The sequence below is a fragment of the Aethalodelphis obliquidens genome, unplaced genomic scaffold (assembly GCF_003676395.1).
Source record: "Aethalodelphis obliquidens isolate GAN/ISIS:26980383/991018 unplaced genomic scaffold, ASM367639v1 scaffold2, whole genome shotgun sequence".
NCBI lineage: Eukaryota > Metazoa > Chordata > Mammalia > Artiodactyla > Delphinidae > Aethalodelphis > Aethalodelphis obliquidens.
In genome coordinates this window covers 57,868,299-57,895,844 of record NW_020837946.1, presented here as the reverse complement: position 1 = coordinate 57,895,844, position 27,546 = coordinate 57,868,299, and the positions used below count along the sequence as shown (strand labels likewise).

General features: G+C 43.4%; 2 protein-coding genes across 4 annotated transcripts in view; one reads left to right on the top strand and one right to left on the bottom strand.

Moving 5' to 3' along the window:
* Positions 1 to 1,167, top strand: part of LOC113631423 (uncharacterized) — a 114,066-nt gene extending 112,899 nt beyond the window's left edge. For both annotated transcript variants that reach the window (XR_003437341.1, XR_003437324.1), the window contains one exon: positions 691 to 1,167. The gene's annotated coding sequence lies outside the window, so the exon portion shown is untranslated. The remainder of the gene's footprint in view (positions 1 to 690) is intronic.
* The window catches only part of WIPF1 (WAS/WASL interacting protein family member 1), a 111,962-nt gene that overhangs the window by 35,780 nt on the left and 48,636 nt on the right, over positions 1 to 27,546 (bottom strand). The window lies entirely within an intron of this gene.

Here is a 27,546-nt window from a genome sequence, read left to right as displayed (position 1 = left end):
CTAATGACAGAGTAAAACAATAATCAACAGTCTCCGGACCAATCAGATGAAGAATCCTCCATGTTAATCTACAGAAACAGAAAATGAAGGACGGACAGAGATTATAGTACAACACGGTGGTTCTCACCAGTCTGGGTAAAGCCGTAAAGAATCCCAGCCAGCGACCCTCCTATGGTGACCCCAAATCAACAGAGACTGAATAAGGGCAACCGTGACATGGATAAAATATAAGAACAATTGTTTTTTATAATTCTGGTTTTTCAAGTTGTGTTTCCATGACTACCTGTTATGGTTCAGTATTTCCCTGGTAGTAGAAACATATTTTAGAATACTGTATTCCTTCCATTCTAAAACACCACCTTCTTCAATAGCAAAATACCCCCCTTATAGCTTTTTCAGGGGAAAAGGAAACAGTACCAAATTAAATGTATGCATTTATTGTAAGAGAAATTCTACGTGCAACTTGTTAAAACATGGGAATTATGTGATTTAAAAGAGCAGAAACAAAGGAATTAACTTCTTCCCCATAAACTTATCAGTACAGCTACATAGAGGGATGATCATTTAAAAATAATCTCAGAAACAGAGAAATTAAAAACAAATTTTGTCCTATTCTATGTCCTGCTAATATAAATTGGTATAATTTTACTTGGGGAAATATTTGCAATACATTTCCTTATGTTTTGGCAGCTCAGCCTCCACTGACCCTACTTACAATGATGTCCTTCAGTTTTCGTTTGGAGACACATCCATCCATCCCTCCCTCCCTCCCTCCCTCCTTCCCAGACCCTGTGGGTCCAGAGGAATTCACTCCCATTCCAGATACACGAAGAGCTGGCTCATGGGATCCTTGCATTCATGTGGCCCCAGAGACTTTTTTGGCGATGGCCTGTGACCTCATCAGAACCAAGGGAATTTGTGGCCAGAGGAGAGGACTCTTCCTGAGGGATGAGATTGGAGTTGGATCTGTGAAGATGGAGGGGCTGGAATTGGCTCACTCTTCCTCTCACCCACATGGGGTTTGAAAATGAGACCAACAAAGTGGGGGAGCTGGGGATGGAGAACACCCAGCTGTTGACGTTGTTGGCTGAATCCATCTATACCTGAAGCTAGCTCTATTTTGGACTTTTAACTTACACTAGCAAATAAATTCTCTATTTTGTTTAAGCTAGTGTGATCAGGTTTTCTACCACTGGCAATACAAACACTCTTACGTGATACAGAAATCAGTACTAGAAGTGAATGTTGAATGTGACTAACCCTAAAATGTGCAACTGGCTGATTTAAGGTTGGATGACAGCTAGTGCAGGCTCTCCTGCACTAGGAGGTTGACCATCCCGGCTATGTGATGGCAACACTGCTGGTTATGGTGCCACCTACTGAATCCTGGGTCTAAGACCACGAGCCTCCTGAAGGTGTACCGTTAAAGGATTTGGAGATGAAATTTAGAAGGTTGGAGTGTGTCGGCTACTTGCAGCCTTCAGTGAGAGCCACAGGAAAGAGATAAACATAGGATGAAACTGATTGGAAGCCCAGAGGCAGGGAAAAAGGGTTTTGTTAATAGAGGCCTTTTTTTTTTCCTGTGAGGTGCAACCAAGATGGTTGAAGAGTCAAAAAATCTGGAGCTTTGTGGGTTTCAAAACCCAAATTCTCAACACTATGCTAACATTAGATAGAGCAAGGCCAGATGGTAAGAACAATATCAGGAAAGAGGTTTGAAACCTAGGAGAAGCCCGATTCCCCATCGTCTCTCCAAAGAGACTGTGGTCTCTCATCTGAGCAGAAGGCCCGTGACATTCATTGTGATACACTGGTTTCCATCTCAGGAGCGAGGAGTAAATTATTAGTGGCTTCACCACCTCAGGCCACTGTTTCAAACTGTACCTAATCAGAGGCCACAAAATTTGGGAGCAGAGGATGGTTCATTTGCTGGGAGACAGAAATGCCCAGGCTTGGCTTCACATTCAAAGAGTACGACTCAACAAAATCCTGAGTTTTATTCACTAGTCCATGGAGTTCAGGCATTAGAGAATCCTACCACGTTTCTAAGTACTAGAGGATAAAGCCCCAGAACGGTCGAAAACAGTTTATGATTGCTCAAATCCTAAGTCAATCCCTAGATCCCCGAAGCCAGGAGAACAGGGTGTAGGCCGTGGAACAGGGGCAGCCCTGCTCTTAGAGACGGCTCTGAAGGCAACAGATAAGGAAGGCCCACCCAGAGAGCAGGAGGTTAAGCCACTGGATGACCAAAGTCCTCATTCCGTTGCCACACAGCTGGAATCTGTTCAGTGGGTTATAAAATATGCTAGAGACAGGAGAGCAATGTCTCTGCTCCTTTCCCAAATGGAAGTTTAATTGTGAAATTCTTCTACTGCTCTCCCTCCACCATTGTATACTGGGTGTTAAATTTAATTTAGCACTTGACCGTGAGATACTACCTTCAGCACTGACGGACAAGACTGGAAAGTGTGCACTCGGCGCTGGACTTGGACCTGCATTGGCCACCTATTTTGGGGAGGAGGGTGAGTGTGATTTATTATGTGGGAGCATTTTTGAAACTGTATGTGTGGGAAGATGTGTGTGTGTGTGTTGCATAGGTAAATAGAGTATACACTGGTTGCTTTGGGGCTGTCCAGCATCCATTCTTCTGAATTACAGTAGAGCCTCAGATCTGGGGAGAGAGACATCCACTGATCTCTACTTCTGCTCTTCTGGCTTCAGTTGGGCTAACTCTACCCGGGCTCCAGGAATGGAAAGTGACCAGCCCTGGACACTTAGAGCCTGCGGTTCCCTGGCTGCAGTGATTGGTTCAGAGATGAGCATGTGACTACTTCGTACCAAGGAGATGCAATGAGACTTTTTCTAAGATGTGTGGGGCTGGGACTGGTGGTATGACAGCCACACTGTACACACATGGGGACTGAGAATGAAGCCCGTGCAGTGAACAAGCTGTGAGAGGAGCCTGAGACTAACGGATAAATTAGGAGTTTGGGATTAACAGATACACACTACTATATCCCACTCCTGGGCATATATCTGGAGAAAACTCTAATTCAAAAAGATACATGCACCCCGATGTTCACAGCAGCACTATTTACAATAGTCAAGACGTGGAAGCAACCTAAGTGTCCAGTGACAGAGGAATGGATAAAGAAGATGTGGTATGTATACACAATGGAATACTACTCAGCCATAAAAAAGAATGAAATGATGCCACTTGTAGCAACTTGGATGGACCTAGAGATTATCATACTAAGTGAATTAAGTCAGAGAAAGACAAATATCATATCACTTATGTGTGGAGTCTTTAAAAAATGACACAAATGAACTTATTTACAAAACAGAAACAGACTCATAGACATAGAAAACAAACTTATGGTTACCCAAGGGGGAAGAGGGTTGGGGAGGGATAATCAGGAGTTTGGGATCAGCAGATATAAACTATTATATATAAAATAAACAACAAGGTCCTATCTTATAGCACAGGGAACTATATTCAATATCCTGTAATAAACCAAAATGGAAAAGAATATGAAAAAGAATATGTACATAGATATATAAAACTGAATCAGGGCTTCCCTGGTGGCGCAGCGGTTAAGAGTCCGCCTGCCGATGCGGGGGACACGGGTTCGTGCCCCGGTCCGGGAAGATCCCACGTGCCGCGGAGCGGCTGGGCCCGTGAGCCACGGCCGCTGAGCCTGCGCGTCCGGAGCCTGTGCTCCGCAACGGGAGGGGCCACAACAGTGAGAGGCCCGCGTACCGCAAAAAGAAGATTATTGCTAATTTTTAAGCATGATAATGTTATTGAGGTTATGTTGTTTTTTACAAAGAGTCCTTAAATTTTTCGAGATACATACTGAAATATTTGTGGACGGAAAGGTATGATGTCTAGGTTTGCCCTGAAGTGGAAAAGGAGGAAAATAGCTAAACGTTTAAAGAAAACAAAATTGGCCAGAGATAGTCATTCTTGAAGCTGCGTGAGGCCCACGTGGCAGCTTGTTATAATGTTCTGACTACTTTTCATATACATTTGAAATGTTTCTGTAATAAAAAGTTTAAACAGTAAAATAAAAATGACTCGAGGCTCACTCCCTTCTTCATCCACTAGAGGCTGTTAAAGGGGGTTGCTCACTCTGTTATAATCATGCTCGGACCTGGGAGTTACAGAAGTTACCTTTTTCTCCTCATAATGATCTCCTTGGTTGATAGATGAAATGGGACAGAGACTGAGGGCTCCCTTATACTGATTCAGAACCCAAGTAGCTCTTCCTAGAAAAGCATTCAACTCAAAATTGGAGATCCTCTTAATGGCAACAAAAAAGCAAAAATCTAAATTCCAACCAACCAACCAAAGAACAAAAGAAAGCAACGCTCCTCCTAGATCAGCACTGTCTAGTAGAAATAATTTGAGCGATATGTGCAGTTCTGTATTTTCTACTAGCTACATTAAAAAGAAAAAAAAGTGAAATACTAATAACATTTTATTTAACACCCTATTTCAAAAATATCATTACAACATGTACTCACAATAAAAAACCTATTAATTAGGCATTTTGCACTCTTTTTTCCTATTAAGTCTTCAAAAACAGTGTGTATTTTACTATGGGTGACATTTCAAATGCCCAAGAACCGCTACCACACTGGACAACACTTCTCTAGATGGTGAGGGCCTGGTGGGAAGGAGCCCCGTCTTATCCTAAATGATTTGATTAAAATGCATACATTTCCCAGGTGGTCACCGACATTCAATACAACTGGCCCCCCAGGGGAAAAAACCACGTGAGATATAGAAAAATGTTTCTTACAATTCAAGGGGCCAGTGGGTGGAAAGCCCTGTTTTTACATCCTGCCATGTATCTGCGCACACACCCAGGGAGAAGCTGCTGGAATATGGATAGCTGTGTGTTCCTTCTGGCTGCTAATCTGGTTGCTAATCATCAGGTATGAAGCCCAGGATGGGGTCTCTATAATGATTTCTGGGGTGGGGACAACAGCTATATTGTTCCCTGTTCAGTCTTCTCTCCAGCCATATGGCTGGTTACTCAGTGTCTCCTGCTGGAGAATAGAACCATGTGGACAAGAAAGCCCCTCCCTGGGCTTCTCAGGAAAAAAGGCTCTATCCAGCTCTGCACCTTTGGGCCTGATGGCACTCATCTGAAGCCTGAAGGAAGGGCTCACTGACCCGAGACTCCCCCTGGTGCCCCCTGACTCCAAAGAAGCAGCGCCAGGCTAGTGCAGCTGCTATGTGGAGAAGCAGACCCAGATCCTCTGCACGGGGACAGGAAATGGGGGTGTTTGTGGGTGTCACAACAGGGAGGGCCCGTCTGGGATTCAGACCAAGGATGCTAGACAACCTGCAATGTACCAGACTGTCCCACTCAATAAAGAATTGACCCGCATGACCTACAGAGGTCCTGTTGGACACTGCTGTAGGTGAAAAAACTGCTTAGTTATCTGAGCCGAGAACTTAACTCCATTTTACATACAATTCAAAGTAATTATTGCACTGCTGTATTAGTCCCTGAATTTTCCAGTAATGCAACTGTCATATAAATGAAATACTATGTTTTGCTCAGCTCTTTACCCAGGGTTGCTCACCTCTGCTGGAAAATGTGTCCCAAGGTATCGCCACTTGCGGTACCTAAGTCTCTCTTACCCAAATTAGCCTGCAGTTGCAGCTGTCCCACTCAGTGATTATCAGTGTAGCTGCAAACCCGTTTGCTAATCAGCTGTACCCGATCACTTCCAAATTGAAGTTATTTTATAATAAATTACATTCCTTTCCTTTCTCTTTTTAATTACAGATAAAGATTACATGGATCTGGGGGGACATGATGTGTGAGGTCCGATTATTTCCCCGGTGAAGGTTCACTGAAGCTTGTGAAGGGGGCATTAGAAAATACTGTTATTCAAAGTGAGCCCGGGCTCAGACAGGGCTGCAAGCCACCGCTTCCGTGCATACCCCTGACTGAGCTCCTTTAAAGTCAGGCACGGTAGTTTGAGGGCTCTGCTTGTCCAGCCTGGGAAATAAAGAGAGGAACCCACGGGGACCGTCACAGCTGCTCACCTATAATCCTGGGAGGGAATCTCACACTTTGTTTCCCAACGGTCACAGCTGCATGCGGTGCTTCTTGCCCCTGTTTCTCAGCAGGCCCTGCTTCTCTCAGTGGCTTGGCTCAAACAATTTGTTCTACTCGAATGACCCCAGATTCCATCTGATTTTGCCACTTCAAGAACTTTCCGCCTCCCATTTGGCTGCTCTGGAATCTCCAAATGACTGACTGGGAAAACAGACTGTTGGAAAAACACCTCCAGGTTGTCTCTAAAGGGATGGCCGCCCTATCAGACGACGGAAATGCCTCCCGCTGGACCAAATGCACGTATGTGTTCCCTCAACTCCAAATATAGGCCCAGGGGCAAGAGATCAGAAGAGGTGAGACCACAAGGTGATCTGCTCTACCATTTTGTGTGTGTGTTTTGCTTTATTGGGTTTTTTTGTTTTTGCTCAGTGCTGACTAAATGACTCTTCCCCTGCTGCATGGAAGCTGCTTAATTCAGTCTTGGATCATTTCATCCTGTTTGAGAACCATTCCAACAGAATGGACAGAATGATGGCTTACGTAAAAAGCAACTCCAGGACTATGTTTAAATATTGACTAGTTTGAGAAGAGCAAACCACAAAGACTTGAGGTGTAAAAACCACATGTGGTTTATGTTTTATAGGACACCCTCAGGAAGGTAAATGGACATAGTTAAAAAAATCAAACTGGTTTCTCCCTCACCCTTACCTACAACCATTAAGAAATAAAAAACAAAATAAGACTAAACAGCAATTAAACAGAACCCAATCTGGGTGTTACTCTTGGCCTCGGGGTGGCAGCTCTGTCGAACAAGGCAAATATGTAGCTGTCTGGGTTCCATGGCTAAGGTCAAGCATAATGGCCGCCGGGGCCACAGCTCCTCCCGGCCCGGCCACCGCCCCTCTCGGTCATCACAGCTGCTTCCTTCCAGAGTCGCTTCTCCAACTCCAGCTCCTCTGGCCCCATGCTCAACCTCCTGGCCAGTCTTCTCCAACCAGAAAGAAAAACGCACAAAGAAGACTACTTCCTAGGAATCAAATCTTCGATGATCTTTTACCTGCTCTCCCCATGTACCTGTCTCTGACCTCACGGCTGACTAGGGAGCCGGAACGCTGCGAGGGCTCCCAGGCAGTCACTCAACACTCAGAATCCACTGTGTGCCAAGTGCTGTTTTAGGTGTCGCGGATGCCACAGGGATCAGACAGGTGAGATCACACAGTGATCTCCACCCTCACAGAGCTCACGTTCATATCTGAGTTGATGATGTGATGGAAGGAAAACAATTTACCCCCCGTTCCGTGCCGTACAGGTGTTACAGAGTACCCAGGTCACTGCCAGAGGAAGGGCTAATTCAGGCAGACTCTAGTGTAAACGTAGAGTGCACCAAAGTCCTGGGGTAATCATTTCGATTTGAGAACCATTTCCGTACAAACGTACTTGAGGGCGCACTGCCAGGCCAGCCCACAAAAGTCTATTTAATTCATAACATGACTAAACTAAAACTTTAGTTCCAATTCTTCAAGGGAGAGGACTCAGAAGTGATGGATGGGAGAGGGCTTCATGATTCTCTGCTGCGCCAGCCTCAGCCTCAGCCTCTGCCCCATCCCCAAGCCGGCCCTACACCTTCCCTTGACCGCACTCAGGACATAAGGGGCTCCTGTCCCTAAGTACTTCTTACCCAGAAGTCATAATTCCCCTCCACAGGGTAAGATGACCTCATCAAGATGTCAGGAGGAAATCGACTTGTCTTTAAAGACAGAGGAGGTGTTAACCCAAACGACATTGAGTTAGTGGACATTTTGTTGAGAGAAAGGAAGCCATTTGGTTGGAGGGAGATGCTGTACAGTACAGTCACACTGTCTAGGGTAAACTTTCTTAAGTTTCTCCTACTTTTTTATAGTTTTCTTCCTTCACTTAAATATATATATACTTTCTTATGAAAAAGTCATACATGAAAAGTTTAGAAAATAGGAATAATATAATTTTTAAAGTGACCCATTAGTACTCAGAGAAAACCAGTTACCATTTTGGAATTTCCTTCCAGTCTTTTTTCCTCTCTGTGTGTGCATCTGAAATGGAATCATACTGTATATATATAGTTTCACACTCTTCTTTCTCACACTTCCCCGTGTTATTAAATATTATCCTAACACAATTTTAATAGTTGCATATTTCATTTTTATAGATGTTCCATTACCTATGTAAATACTCTTCGTTGTTAGATATTTAAACTGCATCCAATTTATTATTACAAATCCTACTATGATTAACACACTTGTATCCAAATGTTTGTGGTCCTTTCAGATTATTTCCTTAGGATAAATTTATTAGAGTACAATTACTAGAATGGAAGATAGGAAGTTTTTCCTTTTTCCCCTTGATACATGTTGTTATACTGTTTTCTTAGTTTTCGCATTCATATTCTCACTAGCACCCATTTCATTTCTTTTCAACATTGCTTTTATCACTTTTCAAAATGTGCCAGTTTGATAGACCAAAAAATTGTATGTATGAGCCATTTTAATTTTCATTTCTTTGATTATTAATGAGGTTAACAATGTTTTATATATATTTATTGTCTTCTCCATTATTAGTATATCTTTCTCCATTAGTTATCTGGATTTTTTTTTTAAATCACAGGGTTTTAATCTTTTCCCTTATTTCTTCCACTTTTGAATTTAAAGACCACCTAAAAGCTCCATGACAAAATAGAATGTTCATAGACAAAATAAATGTTCATAGACAAAAATTCATAGACAAAATATTCATAGACAAAATAAAATGTTCTGACCATTGGGGGACTGGGTGGATAGCAGTGACCATTTCTGTGTGTTTATAAATAAAATTTCATAAATCCAGAATCGCCCCTACTCCCAACAGATATACATTTACAAAAGAATTCCCTGAGATTGCAACTGTGGATAATTTTGTGCAGCCTCTGAGAACGTTCAACGTCTAAAAAATGTTTCCATCCCATACCGGGAGGAAGGAGCAGGACATCCGGGCACATCTGACCACGGTTCTTCCTGTCTCAAAAGCAGAAGTAGGAATACCCTGATTTATGCTACACACGTGCAGACATGTGTAAACCTCTAAAGTCTGAGTACAGAAAACAACCATTATGACCCTGAGTCACCTTATTCCATTTTTCACAAGACCAAAGTCCCCAGGAACTAAGGAGTAACTTAGGCTGACCTAATGAGCACCCAAGCTTCTGTTATGCCTGCCATTTTCCTTAGTAATTCTGCAAATATTCTGCAAAAAGTAAAATCTAACTTAGAATTTTTTTGATTGAAAACTTGGTGCTAAAAACCTTTCTGAGCCTAAGTCATTCAAAGTAACTATAGTTATCTATTTGATGATTCACCGGAGGACCTGGGCTGGAATGACATTCTCCGGTCTCCTTTCCACCTGTGTCTTCCCAAGTCAAGAGCTATTCCTTACTTGGTACAGTTTTCTCTCCTGGACTTAGAAGATGCTGGCACAACGCTAAACACTCAGCAACATCAGCTATCATTACTATTGTTAAGTGAGCTAAACTTCTCCCCAGTTAGTGCTACTTGGTAAAAGAGGGAACACAACAGATGAAGTGGCTCTTTTTGTTTATAGAGGGATAATTCAATGTAATTTAAGAATAAAGAATTTACTCTATGTCATAGTTGAGAAAACCTGGGTACTCGTAATTTCAGAGTCTCCATTTTATATTGGTTCTACAGCTCGTTTTCAAGTCTACTTAGGCCTATTTCAAAAAGATGGCATTGATCTACACAATTCTCTTTTATGAATGCCTCTGCTTTTTTGTGCAATTTCAAATATCACTAGACTTAATGAACACAAATTCAGAAAAAATGCCCCAGAAACTTCCTAAAAATACCATTTCTCCTAAAAGTTAAGGAGAAATAGGGATTCGTAAATTGAGTTTATGTTCACTGCCTTGTTTTCATTTCACCTGGAGAGGCTCCCTGCCAACTGCAGGTGAGAGTTCCAGGAGGATGGGGACCCCAAATCCTCCACTTCAGAGAGCAGGCTTATCTTCAGTGCACTAAGAAAATGTCCCAAAGCCCTTGGGGACTGTCTCACCCAACTGGGAAATGGAAGAAAGAACTTCTTTTCAAGTCTGCTTTATTCTAGTGGTTGAGGAGTGCAGAAAGAACAGTAATGGTCTGTGAATGTTTTCAGAGGTGGCACATAATGAACTGAAAGAAAGCAGGCCTTGAGACAAGATCTGGGGTCTCTGAACAAGTGAGAAAACAAAATGATTCCTATCATTATGCCCAGGTTCAGCCACCACAAGATGAGGGACTCAGACGTGAAACACAGTTGTGCCCACAGTCAAGTCAAGCTTCAGCAGAACTGAATACCACACAGAAAACGCTTTGCGGATCCAACTCTCGTTGGCAGGGAATTCACGGAAAATCAATATGAAGATCACCGGTGTGAAATTTTATTTTCCAAAGTACAGTACAGAACTTTCTAGTCATCCTGGGTTTACTCCTACCTCGTGCAAAATACTCTGTAGGGGCACATTTCTAATACTCTTCATCAGCAGTGCCTACTGAATTCTCTTCAGCCTCTAATGCACCAATGCGGAGATTAGGTTTTCTTCCCTTGCTTTCCGCCCTCTCCCTACATCTTGCAAATACAGATGACACTTTCTCAGAAACGCTGACAGATACATAAAGTTGAGGTATCTCAAAGTCTTCATAGGCATAAAGACGCATAAGGTTGAACAATGGAGAACAACAACACATATTATACCCTGGATTCATTAACAATTACTTAAAAACAGTGTAAAAGGCAGTGTACAATATATATTACTTAGGAAGTAACTGGGACCTGTTATTGCTTTGCTAGCATTTGGGCTTTTACAAAAATAAAGTCCACAGAAGGACTGGATCAACTCAGTGGGTATTTTCCTTAAGTGTAACCCCTCCCACTCCCTCCCACACACAAGCAAGTAATTACATTTTAAAAAATATAAAATCAGGGCTTCCCTGGTGGCGCAGTGGTTGAGAGTCCGCCTGCCGATGCAGGGTACACGGGTTCGTACCCCAGTCTGGGAAGATCCCACATGCCGCGGAGCGGCTAGGCCCGTGAGCCATGGCCGCTGAGCCTGCGCGTCCAGAGCCTGTGCTCCGCAACGGGAGAGGCCACAACAGTGAGAGGCCCGTGTACAGCAAAAAAAATAAATAAATAAATATAAAATCAGAACTGGATGAAAGTCTAATCAGTTTTTTTTATCCATAAATCTGGGAATATAAAATCACTATAAGTTTATCATGGTAATATATTTAAAATCTCTAGTTCTATTTTCCTCAGCATAAGTATTAAAGTATTGAAAGCTTTAGAATTTACTTGTAAGATAATGTAAAATATTACTATCTTCGTAACAAAAGAAATTCATGAATTTATGGAAAAGGGAATAATATTTATAAAACATGTTAGTAAAAGCACTTGCATATGTTTGCATATCAACATTTCAAAGTATTCAAAGGTCATTTATTTTAAAATATTGAGGACCTCCTTGGTGGTCCAGTGGTTAAGACCCCAGACTTCCACTGCAGGGGGCGTGGGTTTGATCCCTGGTCAGGGAACTAAGATCTTGCATGCCATGTGGCGTATCCAAAAAAAAAACAAAAATTAAAGTGTAATATTTAAAGTATAATTAAAGGAAAGTTAAGAATTGCTTTACTCAAACTTGCAGTTTCTAAAAATTTATCAGAACCAGAGAGCCCGGACCTATCAAAGATTAAGTAGAAACCCACATTCAAGAGAGTTCCATGGAATTCTCAGAAAGAGAGAGCAGGCAAAGGGTCATCTGAGGACATTATTTTAGCCTAAACTTTGAATACCATTCAAACAGGGGAGCCAATGCCTGATATTAACAAAATGCAGTTTTCTACGGGTAAGGTCAGATGACAGCCCACCCTGTCTGCCAATATTAGTGGATGAGGAATCATTTCATGAAGTCATACACAAAAATGAAATAGACTGTAAAGGTTTGCTGCCATCCCTCAATCATCGCTTTGCTTGGCTAGGCTGACTGCCGGCAGGAATATCTCCCTCTGCAAAACTGTTTCGAAGTAATGACTTGGAGGAAGTGGTGTGCTGATACCATGAAAAGAAAAATCCCTCAAACACAAAGATAGTTCAAAAAGCATCTGTATATGGCTCAGAGGAAACAAACAGCTCAGCTAATTTTCAACTCAAAATAAACCCAAGAGACCAGTTTACCTTGGCTATAACCACACACACACACACACACACACACACACACACACACACACACACGCAGGAAAACTGAGGGTCAGCAATTATCCAGTGATTTTGTTCTATGCCAAAGGGGATGAAAGGGGAAGATTATCCATCCTGGGGCCAGGATGGAATAAGAGACGATACCCCACCCCACATGGCTTCCCACACAGATTCACATGTATGTAAGGGGACTTCACACCATTCTCTCCATGAGACCGGTGGGCCCTAGAATCTGACGTCCCTCCCTGAAGCCAGTAGTAGATCAGAAGCCATTCTGAGACTCTAACATATGGTCTCTCCATCACTGAAGCCTTTCCATGGGTTTTCCTTCCACAATGCTGTCCTTACAGAGCTAAGAAAGGAGCAGGGCACCTAAAACTTTTTTTTTTTTTTTTTTGTCAACATTAGGCTGAAATACATCTACAATCTTTTAAAATGAACAATATTGAATTTTCAACTTTTGAGCATTTAAAAATATTCTTCAAATTAAGCCAACACATCAACAACAAAGATCACATTTATATTTGGTTTTGAAAACCATTTGGAATTTTCTGTAAAAGCAGCTACTTTTCTGACAGAATAGATGGAGATTGCTACCAAAATCTTAAAAAGATCCTTATTTTCAAATAACTTTCATTTGAGAAGATCATTAGCTATGTCAGCAAAAGTCTTTACATTGTTTTTTCAATCCTGGTTTTGTGTCACTACTTTGACGTCTTTCTTGCTGATAGGGTGAAGGAAGTTCCAAAAGCCCTTCAGTTCTGATCAGTTGAGGAAATTCATCTCACAGCTGAAGGCTTATTTATTTGATTTGATTTTCATTTTTGTGAGAGGAAGACAGGAAAAAGTGATTGAATTTTAATATCAGAAACGTGCCATTGACCGTCGACTGGGTAGTAAGATTTTTAGTTTAAAACTTTTAGTACCCAGGTCACATGTGGGGACAATGAAAGTATTTTAAAGGATGCTTTCCCTTCCCCTTCACAATATTCAGGCTGGGCGCAGGAAGCAGAGATTTTGTCTCAGCTCAGGAGCCCACCCACAAGAGCAGCTCCACGCTACAGTTTTCGACATTTGTCTTTCTAGGTGGAACACCCGTCAGCAATCCTCTGAAGCTCATAAAACCCAACATAACCTTTTGGGCTTCTCTGGTAAAAACACATTGAGTAATAAAGGATAGAATGCTTTCTGTTCAATGTTTCCTGTGCTATTCTCTGGCCAGAAGAAATACCAAATCATAGGCATCTGGAAAAGAGAGATGGCCCAGAAAAAACAATGGCCTTACACAGCCTGTGAGCGGTGACCCCCTAAAGGTTCGTCTCCTGCTGTCTGCTGCCTGTGGAGCTACAAGCATTGGAGCAAAGAGCCATTTCTATCAGACTTGACTCAAGTGATAGGGGGGACTTAAAGGGCAGTGGTCGACTTCTACGGAGTGAAATGTTGTCTGATCACCGTGAGGATACAGGGAGTGGTGAAAAGATGCGGGTCCATGGCAGTGACAGTGAGAGAAGGAAGTGTGCTCCGTGAGATTGCACACCGTGTGATGTTAGTATCTTCCCTATGAGCTTTCCCAAAGGCATCATTCAGCTTTAGAAAACAATTAAAAGGCCCATCAACATCTCTGTGTGTAGTTTACACATCATACGATGCTTTCTTGGCTGGCCCGTGGGCATAGAAAGAATTGAATAAGATCCCAGAAAGCAGACGAGCTACAAAGTGAACTGATGCAGAGGAGGAAAGTGCATGACTTAGGAGGGCAAGGATTCAAAAAAGGTCTCTGAGGTTTCATTTCCACAGTTCTTAGTCACATAAATTTCCTTTCTGGATCTTACCAGTGACTAATGGGCCTTAGAAAATGAATGGGGTACTAGGTGGAAAATGCCAGAGGTCAATGGCTCTCTTCAACGGTGTTAAGTTTTTTTTTAACCCTTTCTTTATTCTAAAGTCCTCTTTTCAGAATAATTTAAAATTCCATAATTACAAGTGCTTCCTTTGTGCCTATGTTCCCCTTCTGAGACCAACTGCAGCTAGACCCACCCTAGCCATGGCCAGCTGGACGAGAGCAGGTCCCTGGCGGGGAGTGGCCAGTCTTCAGGCTGGATAGCACACTGAGCCGGCCGGGCATGAAAAACTCTACTCACATAGCGCAGTCAGGTTCCTCCCAGTCTCAGAATGATGAACTGGGAATCATGGAGAGGGAGGGGGAGTCAGCTGATGGCACCAGACAAGAGACAGAAAGGAACAGCTGAGCCAGTTAAGCAGTGGACATGAAGACAGAGGAGATGATCCATCTCCTGGCACATCATGGTTTTTCAGGTCCCTAAACTGCATCCTCGTCTTCAACGATTTTAACAGTATTAACAGTAACAAGAACAACAATACTAGCTAACATTCATCGCACGCTCACTTTATGTTAAGGAGCATTATAGGCCCTTTTACAAATATTAATCCAATCATTTTCACAATAATTTTATGACGTAGATGATGATGATGATGTTGGCACTGAAGCACAGAGAATTAAGTAACTTGACCAAGGCTACACAGCTTTTAAGTGGTAGAGACACAACCTGAACTCAAATGGCCTGGCCCCAGAGTCCATGCTTCTAATCAACACGTGTCTCCCTGTGGGGCTAGTCCTGGGTGCCCTGTTTCCTTATTGACCTTCCTGCAATGAAGTGCCTCTGTTAGGGAGGCCTGAAGAGTGTCTATTTCTTGCTCCCCTATTGTCTCAAGATTAGCATTTTTCTTGGTGCCACTCATGAATCTCAGTAACTTAAATATATATTTATTAATTCAAGAACCATTTAAGGCTTACTACGTGCCAGGAACTGCTATGAGCTCTGGAAGCTGTTCCAGCTTCGGGAACCTTATCTTTGGTAGAAAGAGAGTTGGTCTGCAAACCCCACCCCCTAGAATGCGCTTCCAGCGTCTACTCTGTAAGGTCACACTTCCATATGTAACACGCCTATATCACTTATGCGTGATATGTATACTATGATATCCTATCTTTGTACACATTGTGTCTTATTTTTGCACAATACTATATTGTATCCTGAGCTCATTGATAAAATAATGTCTAAAAAAAGCACATTTAAAAAATCACCAATCCTTGGGCTTCCCTGTTGGCGCAGTGGTTGAGAGTCCGCCTGCCGATGCAGGGGACACGGGTTCGTGCCCCGGTCCGGGAAGATCCCACATGCCACGGAGCGGCTAGGCCCGTGAGCCATGGCTGCTGAGCCTGCACGTCTGGAGCCTGTGCTCCGCAACGGGAGAGGCCACAACAGTGAGAGGCCCACGTACCACAAAAAAAAAAAAATTAAAAAATCACCAATCCTTAAAAAACTAAAAATAGATTTACCATATAATCTTGCAATCCCACTCCTGGGCATATATCTGGGGAAAACTCTAATTTGAAAAGATACATGCACCCCAATGTTCACAGCAGCACTATGTACAATAGCCAAGACCTGGAAGCAACCTAAGTGTCCACTGACAGATGAATGGAAAGAAGATGTGGTACATATATACAATGGAATATTACTCAGCCATAAAAAAGAATGAAATAATGCCATTTGCAGCAACATGGATGGACCCAGAGCTTATCATACCATATTAAGTAAAGTCAGACAGAGAAAGACAAATATCATATGATATCACTTATATGTGGAATCTAAAAAAATGATGCAAATGAACTTATTTACAAAACAGAAATAGACTCACAGAAGCAGAAAACAAACTTATGGTTACCAAAGGGGATGGGGGAGCGGGGGTGGGGGAGAGATAAATTAGGAGTTTGGGATTAACATATACAAACTACTATATATAAAATAGATAACCAACAAGGACCTACTGTATAGCACAGGGAAAATATCTTGTAATAACCTATAATGGAAAAGAATCTGAAAAAGAATATATACACACATATGTATAACTGAATCACTTTGCTGTACACTTGAAACTAACATAATATTGTAAATCAACTATACTTCAACAAAAAAAATGAAAAATAAATCACCAGAACAAAAACAGACATGTTGAAGATGGCTTCCCTCCTAGGATTTCAAACGTCCTTCCTAAGTTTAAGAGGTCTTCCCTTCCTAGGATTCCGGGTCAGAGAGAGGCTGTGGGGAGGGCAACAGTTATGCTCATGCTGGCTGGGACTCGCTCAGAAAGAATATGTGCCTGTAGGTGGGGCTGCCATGTTCCCCCCAGACACTGCAGAGCAGCATCTCAGGAGTACGAACCACGGCCTTTTCTCCGTCCTACCGAAGCTCAGGGTCGGCCACTTGTTCATGGTACGGGCCCCATCGCCGCTAAACGATGTTCATATATGTCTGTAGCACTTGCAAGGTGGGTGCTCCCAGACGCCGGGTGTCACACTGTCTCATCTGTCGAACCCTACAGCAACCACCACCCTGCTCTGCATCGACAGGCCTTTAATACATTTTAAGTAATTGTCTTCCCCAAATTCCAAAGTCTACCGTGCAAACTGGTGAACATAAATAAGTTTAAAGAAGATCAATTACCTATAATCCTACTGGGTAGAAATATACATTTGTTAACTTTTCGGATTATTTCCTTCTGGTCTTTATACATACATGAAATGTCTTAAAATTAGGATTGTGATGTATGTAAGTTTGGAAACCAATTTTTGATTTTTAATGACTGCATGATATCCTACATCAAAATTTATTTAACATTCTTCTATTGCTGGTCATCTAGTTATCTCTTACTTTCCTTTTATAAGTGTGCCAATATCAATATCATTATATACAGATTCTTGTGCTCAGCTAGGATTATGCAATAGAATAAATTATAGAAACAGAAGTATTGGATCAAACAGTTTGAATAATTTAAACTCTCCTGATACACAGTGCATACACACATTGGGAAGGCTCCCATTTCCTCTGGCATCATAAAGGAATGCCCCATTCACCGTACTCTTGCCAACGCTGAATATTACAGTTTTAGAAAAGCTATATCTTAATTTGGTTTCTTCAATGGGTCAGAACAGAGTATATATTGAAACTCTAGGCTCCAAAGTAAATTTCAGAAGCGCCACTTACGAACAAGAGTAAAATAAGCCTATGATCATCAGTCCCCAACTTCACGCCCCTGGAGCCTTAAAATGCTGTCGAATTTTATAAATGGAAATCACTTTAGGGATCAGTGAATAAACTGTTTTGGTTTATAAATAAGGTAACCAAAGCTCAGAGAGGTTAGGGACCTGGGCAATGTATTCGAGTTAGAACTAGAATCTAGTTGTCTTGCCCCATGAGTCATTTCTTTAGAACAGGTTGACAACCTAACAGAAGCAACAGAGTGAAAGTATAAAGGAAAAAAACAGCATACAATATTTGAAAAGGAAACCACTACTGATCTAAATTCTATTTTATCTTTGACATCAAGTCAGAATAACCTGTTTTATGGACAAAAGCAAAAGCTCACATCTAAGTACTACTCTGTTCTTAAGATCCTTGTTTAAATCTATAATAAGATTTTTTCCCCCACAAACATTAAAATATTCAGCATTGATCTATTACCTTCTCATCTGACCAACATTCACTAAAAAGATACTGTGGCCAGGGGCTGTGCTAGGTGTTGGGGTAGCAGGGGGGGAAGTGTCCCAAGGTAAGAAACGAGGGGTTCGTTCTTGGGGGGGGGTGGGCAGGAAGACGTGAGCAAACAATCATAGTCCACGTGACTGGGTGGTGACAGCAGTGCACGGGTGCTGTGGTGATGGCAGAGCGATGGATGTGGAAGGCTTCACACAGGAGCTGGCCAGGAGCTGTGCTTGTACTTGAAAGCAGTCTACTGAGCAGAGGAGGAGAGGAGCCTCCCAGGCAGTGAGAGAGTAAGGCTGCTGGTCAGATGCGGCTGAAACATGGCGGCCTGGGGAGATGAGGCTGGAAAGACATTCTGGGGTCGGGCAGTGTTCAGGAATTTGGACTCCCAAACTGGAGGTGCCTGGCCCATGAAAGACGTTTAAGCAGTGGTGCCACGGTCAAAGCTGTGCTTTATCAGCTCACTCTGATGGCAGCGAGGGGAAGGGCTGGAGTCTTGGAAGGCAGGAGACCTTATCTGCACTAGTCCAGCCCACAGGCTTTGAAGGTATAATTCAGGGAAGAGGCAGAGGAAACATAAAAGAGGACATGGAATCGAGTAATGCTGAATGTTATTTGAGAAATAACATGACACAGAGATTGATTAGACGGGGGTGCCACTAATGAGGTGGGGAAGGCAGGAGGAGGTCCAGGTTCTAGAGGGAAGGCATTTGCTCGCATTGACCTTGAGACCTGGCGAGACATCAGGTATACCCAGAAAGCAAATGGAAATACAATCTGGAGGTCAGGGAGGGACAAGCACAGGTCACAGGTCAGCATAAGCAGCATGGGGCTAACCACCCCTCCCACTCCAACATCCCCGCACGTACACTTGCGTGCTTCCCCTCACCTGCAGGCAGCACTGCCCATTAGAAATATGCCAGCCATATACACAATTTACAGTTTTCTAGTAGACACATGAAAAACAGTGACAGGGGAAATTCACTTTAAGAATGTTTTACTTAACCCCGTATATCTAAAATATCATTTCAAAATGAATCAATATAAAGATTACTAATGAGATATTTTACAGTCATCTTTTCATACTAAATCTTCATATCCTACATATCCTTTACACCTACAGCCCAGCCCATATCAATTCCGATCAGCGACGTTTCAAGGGGACTATATGCAGGACTAGATGGTGAACCGCAAGGGTGATTTAGGCACCAACATGACGTTTCTCTAGGCCTTGGAATTTGTGGAATTAAATTAAACAGAACTTAATTTTACAGATGAGAGAACAATGAGGAGCCCCCCAGATCACTACCCACCACCCCCTTCTCGTGCTCTGAGAGGCAGTGGCAAAGGGGCAGCGTCACATGTGACGGAAGGTTGAAAGGGGTGAAGGATAGGGATTACCCCTCTAAACGTTACTTATTAGGTTATCAAACATCCGGGAAGCAATCTGATTGAACTCAGATCCAGTTGAACTTGAACTGGTTATCTCTTAATCTGTATATGTGTCTGGTCTCCCAATAAGTTTCCTAAGGCAGTGGTTCCCAAATGTCAAACATTTGCAAACCGACTTCATAATTCTGGGATGGCTGCATACCACCCAAATGATATCATTTACTTAATATTTTTATTTAATTCAACTAACCTTAAAAAATCTGAATACATAATTTAGTGTCATCCTAAGTGACTAGATCCCTGAAACCATGGATTTCATGTGTTGTTAGATATTTTTTCTAGCATACATGATAACTAGCGGAGAACCCACTTGCAAGCTCACTCACATGTTGGCAGGACTCAGTTCCTCACTGGCTATTGGTCAAAGCCTCCCTCTATTCTGTGCCGTGTGGGTCTGTGGGGTAGTTCAGAACATGGTAGTTGGTTTCCCTCACAGTAAAGCAACAGAGTGACAGAAAGCCCCCAAGATGGAAACCATAGTCTTTTATAATTAAATCTCAGAAGTGATATCCCATCCTCTCTGCTGCATCCTGTTCAATATAAATGAATCACTAAATCTAGCCCACGTGAAGGGGAGGGATTTAAATAACGGTGTGAATTCCAGGAGGTGGGGATCCTTGGGGGCTATCTTAGAAGCTGCCTACCAGGTAATGATGTAAAATATCAATGACCTGTATTGGTGATGATGTCACAAGTGCTGCTAAAACTACTGCAGTTTGTTGGCTACATTCATACTTGTAGGACATGCAGATTTTCAGTTAGAGGTTCGTGAAAATAAAGGTGTATTATGTTCACAGACTTCAGCTTAAACCCCCTTGTGTTAAAGAACTCAGCATACCTCGCACCACCTGAAAATCAGTCTGATGCTTTGTGGATGGGCACAACGACTCCTCACATACCCCTGGAACCACCACGTGTGGGCATTTACCATGTTTGTGAAAGAATCCTTTTTTTTTTTTCTTAACCTTGTGGTACTGCTAGTCCAACTCAGAAATAAATCGACTTTGAAAACTTTGAAAACTGTTCCTACAGCTGCAAAAAGCAAGTGTTGGGCACTAATAAATCAGGATTAGTGGAGCTCGGCTTATAGTGAAACTTTCACCTCCTCTGGGCAGGAGGAGAAACTGATCTACTGGGACAAACAAGTCATGTTTCAAAGGGATAACCATTTTTCTAATGACAGGTAGGATCGGAGTAGAAAGCAAATAGAGAGATGTTGTATTCCTAAAAATTCTGATCTTCTTAAACGTGGGGACCTCTGAAAACATGAATCAAAATTATATTTCTAAGGGCCCTGCCTGACCTCTGCTTATGACCTTTCCAGGCACAGCCACTGCAGGTATTTTCCTTCTAGATGGTGAAGAATAGCCTGGGATGCTAACGACAGGCCCAGAGCAGAGAACCAGTGACCTTTGTACACAATTATAGTTTCAATTTTGCCCTCCTGGACCCCAATCAAAACTCGTCATCGCCTGCTCACAGAAATGCCTAGGTGTTCCATTGTATTGGGGGTGAGACAGGAGTTATGGTCAAAATATTTAACAACCAATAAGGCACAGGCAATAACCAATCCAAACAATGTCTGATACTGGAGCAGGGTCCTGGAGCACCCCTTGCTGTGCTAGGCATTAATCCTTAGTTGCTGAAATATGAGAGAGGTCTCAGGGGTGCTGGGGGTGTACTCGGGTGACTGAGGTTGGTGAGGAGTCACCAACGGGTTTTGAAGCATCTCGGTATTTTAGTAACCAGTGCGGCTGCACCAGTGCTAACAGTCTGAATATCTTCTGCTGCAGTGGGGGGCTGCTCCTCCCAAGGGTCCCCATGGAGGGTTCCAGTGTGGGAGCTGACCCTATTGCCCTTCGGCACTCTGTCTGGCTGGTACTGTGGGGACAGAGCCCAGCCGTTCTCTCTGCGCCTGGAGCTGAGGTCAGTGCCTCTAGGTCCTGGACCACTTCCAAGGCTCTCAGAAGCCCCTGCTCATGTCTTCTCAGGGCTGGCTGGCTGCAGTCTCCCAGCTCCCAGGCACCTTCTAGGAGCAGCCTGGACAGCTGCTGCCAGCTGGCACCGAGGAACTTCTACGCAAGAGAGGGCTGGGTGTTTCCTGTAAGTCTGATGGAGGGGCATGTTCGCAGTCCACAGGCATCACACCACCCAAGCAGCCCCACCACCGTACGGGGCAGCGATGAAAAAAGAGACTTTTTTCGTGTACCCTCTCATTTCAAGGACTGGTTTAGCAACTACCCGAAATTCCTGAATGGAGCTCACGTTTCACTTTTTCATAAAAGAGGACATTCTGCAGTGCCTCTTGGTCTATATTATTTTGCTAAAATGCTCTGGTTGGTCTACTTTGCTCTTGCTTCTGGTAAACAGAGGAGGGGAGGCTTTGGCTACAGGTAGCCCTGGGTCTGAATTCCGGCTCAGGGGACTGCAGCCCAGTCACTTCCCCTCTGAGGCAATGTAGAAACTTCTGTAAATGGGGCTCACACAGAGCCTGTCTTGTAGGCTGGTCGAGGGTCTAACGAGACAAAGACAAAACTGATAGATACTCTTATAAACTGAGCACAAGATTGAGAATAAAAACTTCTAGTCTCTGTTTGGGGTAGGAACTTCCAGTGTTACTCCAGTGTACCAATTTAAGTATTTCTTAAATAGGTCTTTTTTGTTCACTCAAGCTGACTAAAAAGCAGACAAAGGGCAAATTTAGAGGTCAAATGTATTCAATAGGTTTGGCACAGACTTAGATCCAACCTATAAGAACTCAGCGTTCTCCCTACTGAATGAAGTTAACATACCTCCTTTTAAAACCAGGAAAACAGCTAACATACATTAATTCATTAATATTCGTATAACTAGCTAACATTTGTTTCAATCACAATAAATGCAATTTCAAATCAAGATAATATAAACATTAAAAGATGAAAAGAGAGAGGGTGTGGAGAAAAGGGAACACTCTTGCACTGCTGGTGGGAATGTGAATTGGTACAGCCACTATGGAGAACAGTATGGAGGTTCCTTAAAAAACTACAAATAGAACTACCATATGACCCAGCAATCCCACTACTGGGCATATACCCTGAGAAAACCATAATTCAAAAAGAGACATGCACCAAAATGTTCATTGCACCTCTATTTACAATAGCCAGGACATGGAAGCAACCTAAGTGTCCATCATCAGATGAATGGATAAAGAAGATGTGGCACATACATACAATGGAATATTACTCAGCCATAAAAAGAAATGAAATTGAGCTATTTGTAATGAGGTGGATGGACCTAGAGTCTGTCATACAGAGTGAAGTAAGTCAGAAAGAGAAAGACAAATACCGTATGCTAACACATATATATGGAATTTAAGGGGAAAAAAATGTCATGAAGAACCTAGGGGTAAGACAGGAATAAAGACACAGACCTACTAGAGAATGGACTTGAGGATATGGGGAGGGGGAAGGGTAAGCTGTGACAAAGTGAGAGAGTGGCGTGGACATATATACACTACCAAGCGTAAAATGGATAGCTAGTGGGAGGCAGCCGCATAGCACAGGGAGATCAGCTCGGTGCTTTGTGACCACCTAGAGGGGTGGGATAGGGAGGGTGGGAGGGAGGGAGACGCAAGAGGGAAGAGATATGGGAACATATGTATATGTATAACTGATTCACTTTGTTATAAAGCAGAAACTAACACACCATTGTAAAGCAATTATACTCCAGTAAAGATGTAAAAAGAAAAAATGCCATTTGCAGCAACATGGATGGACCTAGAGATTATCATACTAAGTGAAGTAAGTCAGAGAGAGAAGGACAAATACCACATGCTATCACTTATATGTGGAATCTTAAATACAACACAAATGAACATATCTACAAAACAGACTCACAGACATAGAGAACAGACTTGTGGTTGCCAAGGGGGGAGGGGCAGGGGAGGGTTGGATGGGGAGTTTGGTACTAGCAGGTGCAAACTATTATATATAGAATGGATAAACAACAAGGTCCTATCTTATAGCACAGGTAACTATATTCAATATCCTGTAATAAACCATAATGGAAAAGAACATGAACTTTGCTGTACACCCGAAACTAACACAACATTGTAGATCAATGAAACTTCAATTAAAAAAAAAAAAACAGGCCCTGATTACTCCTCACCGTCACCTCTAGTGCTGCCACCCTGGCCCAAGGCACCCTCATCTCTCACCAGAGTACTGGAATAGTCTCTCTCTTCAACTCTTACTCTCCTGTACGGTACTCTCAATACAGTAGCCAGAGGCATCCTTTAAAGAACAAAGCCAGATCGTCGTCTCTCCATGGCTCAAAGGGATCCCAAAGCTCCCTCTCACTCTTCCTTTTTTAATGTTTTCAAATTCAGAGCCATAAAGTCTCAAAATAATTGTGGCAATACGTTCTAACGTAAACCTCACTCAGCAGGATATTCTTTTTTTTACATCTTTATTGGAGTATAATTGCTTTACAATGGTGCGTTAGTTTCTGCTGTATAACAAAGTGAATCAGCTATACATATACATACATCCCCATATCTCCTCCCTCTTGAGCCTCCCTCCCACCCTCCCTATCCCACCCCTCTAGGTGGTCACAGAGCACGGAGCTGATCTCCCAAGCCAGAGTCCTACAAGGGCCTACAAGGCCCTCCAGGACTTCCCCCTACTTCCCTCCTCCTCACTTACTCTGCCTGGTCACACCAAGCTCCTCCTTATTCCTTCAATATGCCAGGCTTGCTCCTGCCTCAAGGCCCCTGTGCCTTTTCCCCAGTAACTGCAAGGCGAATTCTCTCACCTCTTCCAAGTCTTCACTCAAATGCCACCTTCTCCGTGACAATCACCCTACCTGCCCCACTTAAATCCACACACCCACCCCTGCCTTGCCACTCTTCCTACCCTGTGCACTCCTTCCACAGTCCTCGCTACTTTTAACCTTGTCCTATACCACATGACGTACTATTTTATTAGGGTTATTGTTATTGTCCACATCCCCCACCTAGAATTTAAGATCTACATGGAAGGGGCTCAGTAAATATTTCTGAATTAAGGGAAAATGCCCCCCAAAGGGCAGAAAAAAGACCCCATAAGATATCAAGAGTCCAAAAAGGGGCTTGTGATATCCAAATGCAGGACCCACATATTATATTTCATTTTCTTCTTTTTTTCCTTTTTTGCAGTACGCGGGCCTCTCACTGTTGTGGCTTCTCCTGCTGCGGAGCACAGGCTCCGGACGCTCAGGCTCAGCGGCCATGGCTCACGGGCCCAGCCGCTCCGCGGCATGTGGGATCCTCCCGGACCGGGGCACGAACCCGTGTCCCCTGCATCGGCAGGTGGACTCTCAACCACTGCGCCACCAGGGAAGCCCCATTTTCTTCTTTTCATAATGCTGTGGCATTTTAAAGAGGAGTGACAAAGAAGTAGGACTGACACTGAGGAAAGGATGCTGCTTGCCCAGGAAAGACCCTGTGGAGTGGCATTCCCGGGGAGGGGTAGATCACCACACTTCCAGCACAGGGACTTCGCCATAGAGGTCCCCAAATCTCCTTTTTATCTGGGAGTCAGAGGGATCAGACTCAGAATGACCGACCCATCTTACAAATTCACGAGAGGCTCCCCGGCACACCAGAATTCACAAATGATGGCATTTCTTTCCAGTGACCATGGCCATTGCCCAGAATATACTCTTCTGAGACAGTGGTAGCAAGGAAACTGATTGAATGTTCAGAAGGTGGTTCAGGGATCTTGGAATCAGGGCTAAGGATGGGTAAGCCTCTTGAAGGCTGTTTAATCTGGGCCATGGTCACTGGAAAGGCTACTTAATCTGGGCCTGATCTTCAGCCACACTGCTCAACGGACAGCCCTCTCAATCCACAGCCACGTCCGCGAGATTGAGGGTCTCTTTTACTGGCCAATCCTGGGCAACTGCTGGGAATTTTTCCTTTCTGGGCTGTCGTCTTCTTTGCTCCAAGGGGACCATCACCGTTCACTGCACACAAACTTTCTCCAGGTAGGACGGATTAGGTGTCTCCTGGTAAGGTTACACCCATATTGCTGTGCCACCTTCCAGAAACAGAGGTCACTTGGCTGGAGTTCTGTGAGCTCATAAGCTCCTCAGTCGCTTGGCCTGCCCCTCTTAGGCATGGGTCTGGCCTCTGTAGATCCCAGAGGGGTAGAACATCCAGAGTCCAAGTCCTTGGGAGCTCTCAACGTTGCAGCCCGTGCTGGAGCCAGGGGCCAGGAGCCGTGACTGATGTTCACCACTCCCACTAATTAGCTCTTTTGGCCAAGACGAATCACCTAAGCTTTCGGGGCCTCAGTTTCCAAATCTAAAAATGAGGGGAGGGTTTCCCTGGTGGCACAGTGGTTAAGAATCCACCTGCCAACGCAGGGGACACGGGTTCAAGTCCCGGTCCGGGAAGATCCCACATGCCGCGGAACAACTAAGCCCGTGAGCCACAACTACTGAGCCTGTGCTCTAGAGCCCGTGAGCCACAACTACTGAGCCTGTGTGCCACAACTACTCAAGCCCACATGCCTAGAGCCCATGCTCTGCAACAAGAAAAGCCACCGCAATGAGAAGCTCCTGCACTGCAACGAAGAGTAGCCTCCGCTCACCACAACTACAGAAAGCCCACGTGCAGCAGCGAAGACCCAATGCAGCCAAAAAAAAATTAATTCAAAAAGTAAAAATGAGGGGATTGAACCCTTGAAGATCCCTTCTATTTCTAAAAACCCAGAGTTCTATTTTTTACCTACCTCTTTAAGTTTTAAATAATGACAACAGCATCTGAAACCCTGTTTCCGAAACTTTTCCCAAGGCCAGATGTTCCTGGCACCGAAGTAGGAGAAAAAAATAGTTTTTGAATAACCTAACTATTTTGTCTTTTAGAGCAAATTATCCTCTGGCCTTTTCAATTCCCTTTCCCCTACTGCTACCTCCTTATGAATCCTTAAAAAAAGCTTTAAAAAAGGAAACTATCCACCCTTCCATATTCATCAGGATCTATCTCATAATAACATTATTCCCCCCGCCCTCCCCCCCCAATTATTTTTCCTATGAAAAACCACACAAACACTTTCATTGTGGCAACTATGCTCATCAGCCTTGATTTGTCCCTGTTTTGCAGGGAAGGGTATTAAATGCTCTGAGGAAATGGAACACAAAGGTTAGAGGTGGGGCTGGGGGAGGAAGCAAGCTGTCCACGCAGGTGAGTTCTGGTCTCAGTTTTCAGGAGATGATGGGCAGGAAGGGGGAACGCAAAGGGAAGGAGAGAAAGAGTGAAGGCACATGTTGTTTGCTTTGAAAGAGCTTTTAGGCGAAGCCCTGGTGGCAGCCCATCAAGAATGTTCAGTTGGTTAAATGGCTTCTGGAACTGGGACTTTCCTACGAAGTCACACCACAGTGAGAGGGCGGAGCTGGAACGCCAACTCCTGTCCTTTAGCAGCTCTCTCTGTGCATCTGTCTGCGTAGCAAGCTGGTGAGGTACTGGGCAGCCCCGCTACTGGTCCCACACCCAGTTTCCAGGAGCCAGGATCATTCTACAGGTCTCTAAAGCCTTGAAGGAAGACCAAATCTATCCGTAGCCATCCTGGAAATCAAAGATGCTCCAAACCACCACTTAATAAGTCAGTGATTTATTGAAAGAAGAGCAATTCACTAGCAGCCCCTCCAAACGAATCTATAGGTATAATACATGAATAACTGCCTAGCCTGAAGTTAGCAGCATATTCTAAATAATTGTAGGTGCCAAGATATCATCTAATGACTTTTAACTGAGGAAGCATATGCCCTAAAGAATTTTTAGGAGGGGTGGGTACATGCATGTGTGCAAACATGTATCCTACTATAAAAAAAAAAAAGTCTCTGTTTTTAAGTCACACTAGGATTACAAACCAATACAATGAGTGAACCTAAAATATGACATATTATTTAAGCACAGGCACAAACAAAAGCAGAAAGCTAGCCTAATTCATACCAGAAAGTATCAAAAACAGACATTCTGGTAAGTATCTAGCTAGTCTGACAGTCTCAAAGCAGTAACTTCGAATTAGTATGGAGAAATTACAATGTTGGTGTTGTATGAATACCTCCGGGTGGCACTGGTGTAGGATGTCATGTACACTAGGAAGAGGTGCCTCTGAAGTTTGTCGGTTTGTTGCATCATAACAGGGTTCCGCCTCCAGGACTCATATTTTCCC